The sequence below is a fragment of the Thunnus albacares genome, chromosome 19 (genome assembly GCF_914725855.1).
Source record: "Thunnus albacares chromosome 19, fThuAlb1.1, whole genome shotgun sequence".
Taxonomy (NCBI): domain Eukaryota; kingdom Metazoa; phylum Chordata; class Actinopteri; order Scombriformes; family Scombridae; genus Thunnus; species Thunnus albacares.
The window spans coordinates 2,996,231-3,007,961 of NC_058124.1; positions in this window are offsets into that span (position 1 = coordinate 2,996,231).

Sequence of the window (11,731 nt, forward strand, 5' to 3'; positions counted from 1 at the left end):
ATCAAATGAACTAGTTCATATGATGTGTCATCTGGGCAAAATGTTTCTACGTCTTCCAAATGACCACACTTGAAGGCAGGGTGGAAAGCCTCCTGTTTAACCTCCTCTTGGCTGGATCACACTACCTTCCTCATCTCCCTCAAGAACTACATCTTTTCTGATTCTTTGTAGTCTCAACGCAATGAATTGTTCAAATGGGAATAACAGCACAGACTTTGGGACAGTTTCTTCTTGAAGGCATTCATGGTGTTGCACTTAGTTGTAAACACTGATAATGACAGAGGTAGTTGTGTGAGGAATGAAAAAAGAGATTGAGAAAGAAGTTAGAACCCTGCCAAATTTCACACCTGGGGCCAGTTGCATAAACTTAGTTTAAGACTTATCTTGGCTTTAGTCTGGTCTTCGATTGTCAGGTTAGACTAGTCTAATTAAGCCTGTCTGTTGCATAAATATTAAGACTGAATTAATTGAAGGTAGGAAAATTAGCCACCTCTCCCCCTGGCTAAGCGTGAGGAGAGAGCTGTGTTGCTATGGCAACAATCTGTTAGAATGTCAGAAGACACAAAGACACAGTTATATTGATTTTTGCTACAAAAAAGGACAACAGAGGAGCAAATTTTACATTGGTGAGAGTGCTTTCTTAAGACACAGTGCTTGCTCCGTACTGAAGATGGCAAATGCTTGGTTTTTGGAAAGAGCCCCAAGAGAGAGAATCTTCAGGGATAGAAACAACCCATTAGAGAGAGACAATGAAGTGGCTACTAAAAGTTATTACAAGCAACCATCTGACACTGAGAAGTTGCTTGCCTCATGGTAAAGACAGTTCAACTTTGGAACGATATTTAGCCCTTTTCCCAGTATACTATCATGACATGTTTGGTATCAACGGATTCATATGATACCACTGGCTTCACACTAGCTTAAAAACTGAGCCTGCGATGGACTTCAAAAGACAGTATTGTTAATGCCTACCAGTAGGCTGCAGTTTAATTTTTTCAGCAGGTTTAAATGTGTCGATCATCTGCTGCTAAGTGTCTCTGTTGCATCCGCCATTTTTTCTCTTCTGTGAGGTGTCTTATTTCACCTGTAATGCATTGCGCAACAGGCTATCTAAGTCAGTCTTACATTAGTCACTCATAGGGAAGCTTTAAGCAACAGGTAAATTTAAGTCTCTATAGCAAGTCTGACTTATAGTTATAATTGAGTCAAAGACTAGGTCTATCTTAATGCAACTGGCCCCTGGCCAACTGGGTTTCAGTTAGAACTTGTTAGATAATCATGTTCTTCGTTTCCAGCATTTCAAGTAATATATTTGAATGTGAAGCATGCCTAGCTTGAAATACAGTCAGTAAAATGCTGTTGTATGTAACCTTGACAGTAGGGCTGCAACTAATGATTATCTTCATTATCGATTCATCTGTTGTTTATTTTCTCGATTAACTGATTAGTTGTTTGGTCCATAAAATGTGTGAAAATGGTAAAAAATGAAGATCATCCTCAAATGTCTTGTCTTTTTTCCCAACCGACAGTTAAAAACCCAAAGATATTCAGTTTACTGTCAAAGACTAAAGAAACCAGAAAATATTCACATTTGTTTTTTAATGATTTAGCCACTACAATATACATAAATAAACTACAATACAAATAATTTAATACTTCCTTCCTCGCTGTTACATTTTCTTATATTTGGAGTGCCTGGATTGCCTTCTTGTTTGAAGCACCCCGCTTTTCCCCTTGTTCCAAGAGCACCCAACACATTTTTGATCTACATTGATTATATATATATTGATATATATATATTTTCCCTCTTTTCTGATTAATTTAATAGTTGGCAACTAATTGATTAATCAACTAATCATTACATTTCTATTTGACAGTGGTGGAAATATAGGCAAGTGCAGCTGCACTTGGGCCAATTTTCACGAGGGCTTGTACAGGTATAGCTTCTGAGGCCCCTACTCTCTCCATGTGCTAATAGCTTAAATTGATCCAGTCTACTTTAATGTGGTTTAATCAAAGGAGTTTATATACCTTCAAATAACCAAACTCATTACAGTCTTGTTACAATTACATGCCATTAGTCAATTTTCTTCTTAGCATATTAACAAATGAACTGTCCAATGTCTACATATTTTATCCTATGGCAATGTTACCCCTCATCCAGTCAAGTTACAAGCTAACAGTGTTTGTGAAAAGGTGATCATGATTGTGCATACATCTCAGGTGAGTGGGGCTGTGAAAACATCTTGCACTTTAGCCTGTCATTTGTAGATGAGGCCCCTGAACCTAGACAACCTACATTATTCAAACAAAGTTTCAACCTAGACATCTAAATGTCTTTAAACCAAATCAGTGCTTTGTGGGAGATGATCTTTAAGTTGTAGTTGAATCCAGGATATCTGACTGGTTGAAGCAATATCTTCAAATTGTCCTAAAGACACATCAGAAAAGATGACATTATCTGTTTAGAGTCTTGTTGAGAAAAGTGACTGAATGTGTATTTCCAGAGAGAAGCTGGAAAGGATTCCCATTTTTTAATATAGTCAGCATCTGGAGGCAGCATCTAGTGGCCATTAGAGGAACTGCAGCTTAGTCAATATCAATATTACCACCTAACAGCTACTTTTGCAATATTGCTATTTTGTAAGACACTCACAACTCGCTAACCTAATATGAACGATACAAAGTGCAATATAGCTTTCGCACACTGAAATGACTTTATTATTATTACTGTGACTTTATTAGGAGCAAACGATGCCTTTTGCTTGTAGCTTCTTCAGGTTCGCTCAGCAAAATTGCAGTTAATTTTGATTTTCACCTAAGATGTTCCTGCGGCCGATCAGCACTTGATTGAAAATAGTGACTGTGCATGGGGAGTTCTGTTCATTGCAATATGGCTTTATTAGCAGGATTACAGGATTACTGAGTCAAATTGTCAGCTTGGAAACACAATGACCAGTTCAATGCTGTGCTGTGGAGCATCAAGAAAATATAAACATGATAAAAATGAGACCAATACACAGGGTGGATTCATCCACAGAATTCATCCCTACGTTCTGCCACTGGGACTGATATAGCTCTACTCTTAAAGGAGGCAAATTTGAGGAAAATTGGTTGGAAAATTGCCTGCAATCAGTATGTTTGTGCTTTTCCTGAGATGGGAGGAGCTCACAATCAAAGAATCATTAGCCTGCTGGTGTGAAGCACTTACTGTCCCCTGGCTCGGCACAGTTTGGGTTTTTTTTCCCCAGCAGGATGGATTGCAAAACACAACTGTCAGGGCTGACATATTACAACCACCACACCTCACAGCAAAGTTGCTTCACTGCTATTACAGGTTAGGTTGTGAAAGGTCAGATCACCTCACCTGTGAGAATAAGGGATTACATGTTGTCCATCAGCTAACAGGCTAAAATATTTGATGTCTCTGACTCCACTGCTCCAGTGTTTACTGGTGGGTTGCATGTGGACATGGTGTTGCAGCATTAAAAAGAAATACACTGAAAACATTCAATTTTTAAAGATCACAATCAGTTAATATGATATTTTGATGTATATCTTGCTGGTCAACCCATAAACTGCATTAATCAAGATGGGATCACTGAAGATAATCTCAGGGGTTTGGGAATTAAAGCTGCACTAATCAATATTTCCATATTGACAAAAGGTCAAATGATTATATGTTATGTTGGTTGCCCTTTGACAGGTCTACAGAGACTTATCACTAACTCTGTAGTTCCACTCAGCTGTACAGAGCATTTTAGCCGCTTTCAGCTCATTGTTTTGTTTTGTATTTACGGCCCACAACCTAACTTTCATCTGCTTTGTTTTCAACAGCAGCAGGCAGCTATTTTCAGCAAAAAAAGCTCTGATAAACCCACAATGCACAATGTGCCCAGCACCAAATGGCAGAAAGACCATGTTAGCAACTAGCTGTTAGAAAGAGAAAGAGGCGAGTGATTACTGGACTTAGATTCATCAGGTGGACTTCAAATGAACGCCAATGTTGCTCCATGTCTGCCAAATGGTACAGACATGGTGATGATATGTCAGTGTTGCAATAACATCTTATTCTGCTGCCCCCAAGTGGCCAAAATATTAACAACAAAATAATTAATGCAGCTTTACAAAGCATAAGCACATTTCAACAGATAGGATAACATACATACAAATAAAAGTAGAGATTGGGAGCACTAAAAATAATCCAGAGTTTGTGAATGAATTAAAAATGAGTAATAGAGCTGCAACAATTAGACCATTAATCAACTAGTTGCCAACCATTAAATTAATTGCCACCTATTTAGATAATAAATTAATCGTTTTGAGTCATTTTTTAAGAAGAAAATTTACAAGTTCTCTGGTTCCAGCTTCTCAAATGTGAATATTTTCTGGTTTCTTTAGTCCTCTATGACAGTAAACTGAATATCTTTGGTTATGGACAGTTGGTCAAGACAAAAGAAGACATTTGATTTCCTATGTAAATAGTTGATAAATAATCCGTACTGGCACAGTGGTAGATATTGATCACATCATACATAATCAATGTATTCAATACTTAGATAACATATAACCACTTTGGCCTCATTAAAATACTCTCAGCAGCATTGTTTACCTTTTGTTGGAGTCTGTTGAGACCACGCAGACCTCTGTTAATACCATTATTGTTATCATTGTTATTACCCAGTCAGTTGGGTTTTTAAAGGCTCATCAGAGTGCAAGTACATAGTGATACATTTTACCTGAAGTTGCAAATAACGTTTTATGCCATTATTTGGAATCTACATTCTGACCATTTTCATGCAAAAATTAAAATTAAATATAGCAAGAAACACCCCAAAACAATGAGCCTGAGACAACACTGACATCATGTCCTCATTTAGGGGAATATAAGGACGTTTGGACCCTTTGTGTCATTTAATAGATTTCTGATTCAAATAAGGAAACATCAAATCAATGAATGGGTAAAAAAAGAATAGTTGGCACCTGGCACAATACTCATATACTCATAATACTAGGGCATTGAACACATTTCAGGTAGCACCAAAAACTATGTGGTTTGACACCTAACACTAGCCCTATTATGGACTTCTATTTCTACCAGAATTTTATTCCTGGAAGCTTGGAGAAGGTTTTGAATGAATTTGGACCTTCATTTTGGGAAATTAAATTTACAGAAGGTATGATTAAACATGTAATTTGAATAAATAAAATACAGAAAATCCAAATAAGCACAATGACCTCTGTATTTCTAAAATTCTGGTTGTTGATTTTTTTTAATCATTCAATGCCAAAACTCTGCACTGAAAGACAAACAAACAAACAAACAACAACAAAACAAAACAAAACAAACAAACAAACAAAAAAACCCAGTGCATTCATGTACTGTCTAATCCACATGAATATTGGGAGTTAAAGCCATTTATGGACAATCGGTGCAACACAAGTAGATCTGAAAAGATCTAATGATTAATTTGATAAATAATCGATCAACAGCTAATTAATCAGCACCTTTTGATAACCGATTAATCATTAAGTCATTCTCTGGTGTCAGCTTTTCAAATATGAACATTTGAAGATGTTCTGTTTTGTATCACTGTAAATGTAATTGCACATAATCATTTTAATGTTTTAGAATAGGTCCCTCTATTACTCCAACAATGTTTCCTCACCAACATACAACGCCAGGGTCCATAAGAAAAAGGAGACATTTCCAAAACTTACAAAAATGTGCTGAATGCTCACTGACGTCGTCAAATGAAATAACAATTCATGCACGGAGATCTATAATATCTAAACAGGACAGATTTTGTTAGAGGTTAACTAACCGGTTTCTCTTTTCAAATGAGACAGGATGGGGTTACCTCGTCCGTCAGGAGTGTGGTTACCGCCTTGTGAATGTGACAGACTGCTCAGAATAATCAGATGAACAAACAGAAGACCTTCTGACCGGGATGCACCTGAAGTCAGCAGGAGGATCCAGCTGTTGCCTCACATGTGGAAAACCTCCCTGCATTTACACAACTATTTCACTGCCGCATGCATTTATTAAAATCATTTAAAGCATCGTTATCATATGACAGACCGGGCTTTGCAAACACAGCCTGTCGTTTCTACGACCTCAACAAACAACAGCACAAAACTAACAATTAGCTTCACAAACAAACGTAATGTTATCAGCATTTCCAGTCCAGTAAACCTGAGGTTGCCTCAACTGTGGCCCCGATACGTCTCATAAATGGAAAGAACGTCACGCAAAACGCCATGAAATAATTTAATAATTTGAAATATAAATCCTTACTGGCAAAAAATGACCACGTCTTTTATAAAATTACACCGAGATTCTGAATCTATAGGCGCAGCATTTCAATTCGGCACACAGAGAACACACCCATCAGCAATACTTTTAATAACATTTCAACTTTGGCTCCCACCGGCCGCTGCCGCCCTCTGCGGTGCATGTTGCTGGGAGAAGATCGCAGGAAACTGCAGATGAAGCAGGTATAAAGTTGAATATTTAGAAAGAACAAAGAGCTGCTTGTGTGTTTTTTATACGCCGAATTACTGCGCGGCTTTCATGCACATGAAAAACACATTAGCTCACATCCGATGTGTTGTGTCATTTTGATAAAAACCAAAGAAACAATACTTTACATCTTTCTAAATGGCGTCTGGTAGGACGTGATCTGTGAAAACATCACGCATCAGCCTTCCTGAGCTGCCGACACCAAATCAAAGCTTAATTGTCTGATTGCGAGGAAACACACAATGCAAAACACCATATACAAGTCTGCATATGTAATCTACCAGTATGTTAACGATATATGAAATAAAGCCAATTCCTCCGTGCAAAAAAAAAAAAGAAATGAAGAGAGGCAGCGAGCATAGCAGAGGACGGGCAGCATAAACATACAGCAGCGACAGGCTTGGGCGCAACAGGCGACACAAGTCTCCTCACCTGCAGACTGAAGTGAAAATGTTCACATCACATGAAGCTGCTCCGACGGGCTGTGAGGGGCAGCCTGCCTGCCTGCTGTAGTATCCGCTCACAGGTTGACAAGTCGCAGTGTGAATTCACATCTTTACCTTTCAGGATAAACCTGCACAGGAGTGAATGAGGAGAAAGGGAGGGGTTCTCTATATGAAGTCACTGTGTAACAACAAAACCACATCCGGCCTCAGCTTTCAGTGTAAAATCATATGATGTAGGTAGGTAGTATTATGTAACGTTAAAGATAAACTCAGTTATTATTAAGGGTGAATGGTCACAAGACATATTTGTCTCTGGATAATACATTTAACTGTATTTTTTCATCTCTCAAAATGTCAAAATGTTTTATCTCAGTGTTCTTTTTTTCTCTATATCAACTAAACAAATAGCTGGACATTTACAGACTGCAGAAGAGACAGAAAACCACTTCAAATCCATCAAAACTTAAATCCACACACAGAACCAGATTATAAACTGCTGAGCCTCTGCTGACCCAAGCATAGTGCACACAGCAGACTGTAAATGTCAGTTTATGGCCTCCAGAAACCAACCGGTCATCAACTTGAGGAATATGCACAATATTCCACAATGTTATATGAACTAAAATAAAAGAGGTCTTCAGTATGGAGGGTCATTCTTGACCATGATTGCACAAACCCAAGGTTCACTTACTTTTTGAAGAGCTTTCAGGCGCTAACCCGTAAGTTACTTTTACTGAAGAAATCCCTGGGATATGGCTGAAAGCCCCAGAAAAAGCTACTGAACCTTGAATTTAGAATATTTTATTAAAATAAAGTATAATCCTCACAAATCAAAAATAAAAATCTCTGCACAACTGAATGTGTGACAGGTGTATCAGAGGAAAGTGCAACTTGAAACAATGAGAAAAACTCCTGCACACTGTTTCATTTACTGCTGGAATATTTATTACTTCACAACGTTTCAGTCTGTCCGACTGTCATCAAGTGTATGATATGATATGATATGATATGATATGATATGATATGATATGATATGATATGATATGATATGTTATGATATGATATATGATATGAGATACACCTGATGAAGGCTGGACAGACCAAAACTGGGAACTTATAAATATTCCAGCAGTAAGCTGAACAGTGTGCAGGAGTTTTTCTCACTGAATAAAATAAAGTCTTATGATGAGACATTGACACAGGGTCAAGAGATACGGTAAATAAGACTGTCGACTATCATTTGTTTATTTGTATTTTTATATCATTTGATCTGGTATTATTTATCTATTTTTTCTAATTTAATTGATTTGATTTACCTTTTTTGCAAAAATATTATTGATAACAATAATAATATATTTTTTATATATATTATATATTTTTGTTGGCCTTGAGGTTGAGTTTTCGTCTCTTCCTGTCTGGGCTTTTGTGCAGAAGACAAATGTCCATAGGATTTCTGTTTTGTTGAAATTTGACTGAAAAAAGCTCTCTAACAGCTGATACAAAGTCCTATTAGCGTCTCCAACAACAGACAGATAAAGGAGATAATTTCCTCTATAAGATATTGACAAAAGAACACAATTCCACCACTTTGACACATATGTTGTATTTAGAATAAAAAACGTTCACAGCATGTGTTTTACAGTGCATTGAGCTCTCTTGGTAACAGCAGATATCACATGTGTGAAAACTGCTCTGCTCTTGGGTGGCAAATGGTCTTCTTTTATGTTGAAGGCTAAATGAGCTGGTTTCCTGGTATTGTTGTGGCTAACTGCAGCAGCTTGATGCAGCTGTGATGTTCACCATGTAGAGAGAAGACGAGATGAATGAAAAGTCTTCATTTGGCAAAGAGGTAAATAGGTCTTGCATGTGTGTGTGTGTGTATGTGTGTGAGTGTGTGTGTGTGTGTGTGCGTGCGTGTGTGTGTGTGTGTGTGTGTGTGTGTGTGTGTGTGTGTCTGTGTGTGTGTTAACAACAATCAATTATCATTTTTTAAATTAAAATGAATTAAAATGTATAATCATCATTGTTATTATTATTGCAATCATTATGATGATGATGATGATTATAGTTGTTGTTGTTGTTTTTGTGTTGTTGTTGTGTTGTGGTTGCTGTCGGTGATGGGTTAAATTATTTAAGGGACCCACAGCTGCAGGGGCCCTGGAACATGCCAGGCATTACAGGCACATTTTCTTGATCTATATCTATACAGTAAATCTATAAACTGCATCTGTATGACAGAGAGGAGAGTTCTTTTACTACCATGATGTCATATCTCAGCTTTATTCCTGTAGCTGAATGTGAAACTGTGTTGTAGAGTATTAAAGTTATAATTGGGATTTGCTCATTAAATTGTCCCGGTCTCTCAGCAGGTCACACCAGCCCAAAGGGAAACAGGTCACAACACCGCACATTCCAACCAATCCAGGCCACGGCCATCTGCATGTCAGCCGGTCATCTGTCTTCACCCGCAGTCAAACCTTGCAGAGCCAGACACGTACGTATATACAGTTATTCAGCTATCAGCTTTTTTTTTTAGACCTCAGCAAAGCAGCAGATGTTTTGTATCTACTTCATTTACTCCATCCGTCTGTTTGTCCATCTGCTTGACTACACATCTTAAAAAACTAAAGGTTGCATTGGCATGAATTTTTTTGCTATGAACATTTACACTTTGACCTTTTACCCTACTGTTACCATAGAGCTAAACTCAAGTTTTTAATGAGCATATCTCCTCACTCCTGTATCCATGATCCCAACAGAAAGGAAACCATGGATTGTACCATTACTTCACAGTATAGTGTCACTATCACACCAAACTTACCCATATAATCCTGTTAAATAAGTATAGAAGTAAAGTATAGAAGTAAAGGTGAAAGAAGCTGCCCCAAGCCAAAAATACTGGCTAAGGTCAGTTAGATTATAACAATAATTTATCCAGCACATTTCCATGGCCGGATGAAATTGCTTGAGGGCCCTGGGACAAACATGAGCAGCTGGGCCCCCTTTAACCCCTCATGTTTACCACCCTCTGTTTATGGTATTCCTTTGCTGGAATACTGTCTGGCCCCAGATTTACTGTCATCATTTGAATAAACACAAACATACAATATATGCACAATAGTGAAAAAATGATAAAAGTAAATTTTGAGACAGGAACCCTCCTCAGGACAGGGCCTCAAGTTTAGAAAATAAAGCCAGACCCACCTTAAAGAACTCATAATGTCAGTTGATGTGGTGCTTTAGTGGTGCACATTTCCAATCGAAATTTTATTTTAATAAATCAAATAATCACAAACCTGCAGTACAGACAAAAACCTTTTTAAAAGTAACCTTCGAAACAAAAACTATGACAAAGTGCGTTACAATTTTGCAAAGGAATAAAAACTAAACAATAATGTGAAAGACAGACAAAGTCATATTAACTAATTACTGTCTTCTTCAATGTCCTGCATGCATATGTGGAATCACACACTGTATGCCACTGATTGGTAGAACAGTATCTCATCCTAGCCTGCCCAAAGATATCTCTTCTTCAAAAGGAGCTTCATCTGCTTGATCTGTTGCACTAATAAGCAGAAGTAACTTGACGTCATTAACCATTTTAGATGACACTACTGGTTCTTGTAAGGAAAAAGGTAAGATTTATGACCTAAACCCATCTACAATCCAATGAAAATTTGACAAGAAGCCATAACAAAACAGCTGTGAAAAAGAACAAACACAGGCAGGCCAGCATACTGACATTTATAAAAATGCAAGCTGACATTACTTTAACAATAAACTCAACATTAATTTAAGTTGACAGTTTGTTTCCATTATCTGTAGGTATTAAAGCAGAATTAATGTAGATTGTCAACAACCTAAATCTTCCTCTAGGAAGGAATATTACTGTATTAATTTTATCTTATTAATGCCAAACAGAGAACAATGTTTTAGAGAACAAGTGAGTGTGTCCAGGTAGCTCCAGTAAAGCCAAGTAAGCAAGAACGATAGTGAGTGAGCGGCTCTGTTCCAACCGAATGACACCTGGATTTATTAAGAGAGTCAGACGGTTGTATTATTGTAGAGCAGAGTGAAATGGGAACTGTGTATGTGACCATTTCAGTCTGGTGTCAACACGTAAACAGTACCTTTTCCACTAACCTCATGATAGACAAGAACAACACCTGTAACCATGGTAACTGTACACATCAAAGAAACTGAACAAACTGATAAAGAAGGCGGGCTCTGTGCTGGGGACTGCTCTGGAGCCTCTACAATTGGTTGTGGAGAGAAGGATGTTGCACAAGCTGCTCAACATAATGGACAACACTACATATCCCCTATACAACCTTCTGGTCAGACAACAGAGTGTCTTGAGTCGGAGGCTCCTTCAGCTCTGCTGCAATAACAACCATTACAGGAGGTCATTCCTGCCCACTGCAATAGCGTCTACAATGACTCTGCTCTGTGCTGAGAGGGGAGACTCCTCCACTGAGTGGCGATGCAATGGACATTTTTACATTGTAGTTGCAATGCACAATGGACATTTTTACATTTTAAGTTTAAAATTCTATTTTTATTCTATTTTTGTTTCACTTATTTTTTTGATTTAGTACAGTACTTTTTGTATATTTTTGGTAATTCACACACACACCTCATTGTGCGTGTTGTACACTATGTGTGTTGTTTTTTGTATTGTGTTGTTTCATTATTTGAAATTTATAAAGTTATCTATCTATCTATCTATCTATCTATCTATCTATCTATCTATCTATCTATC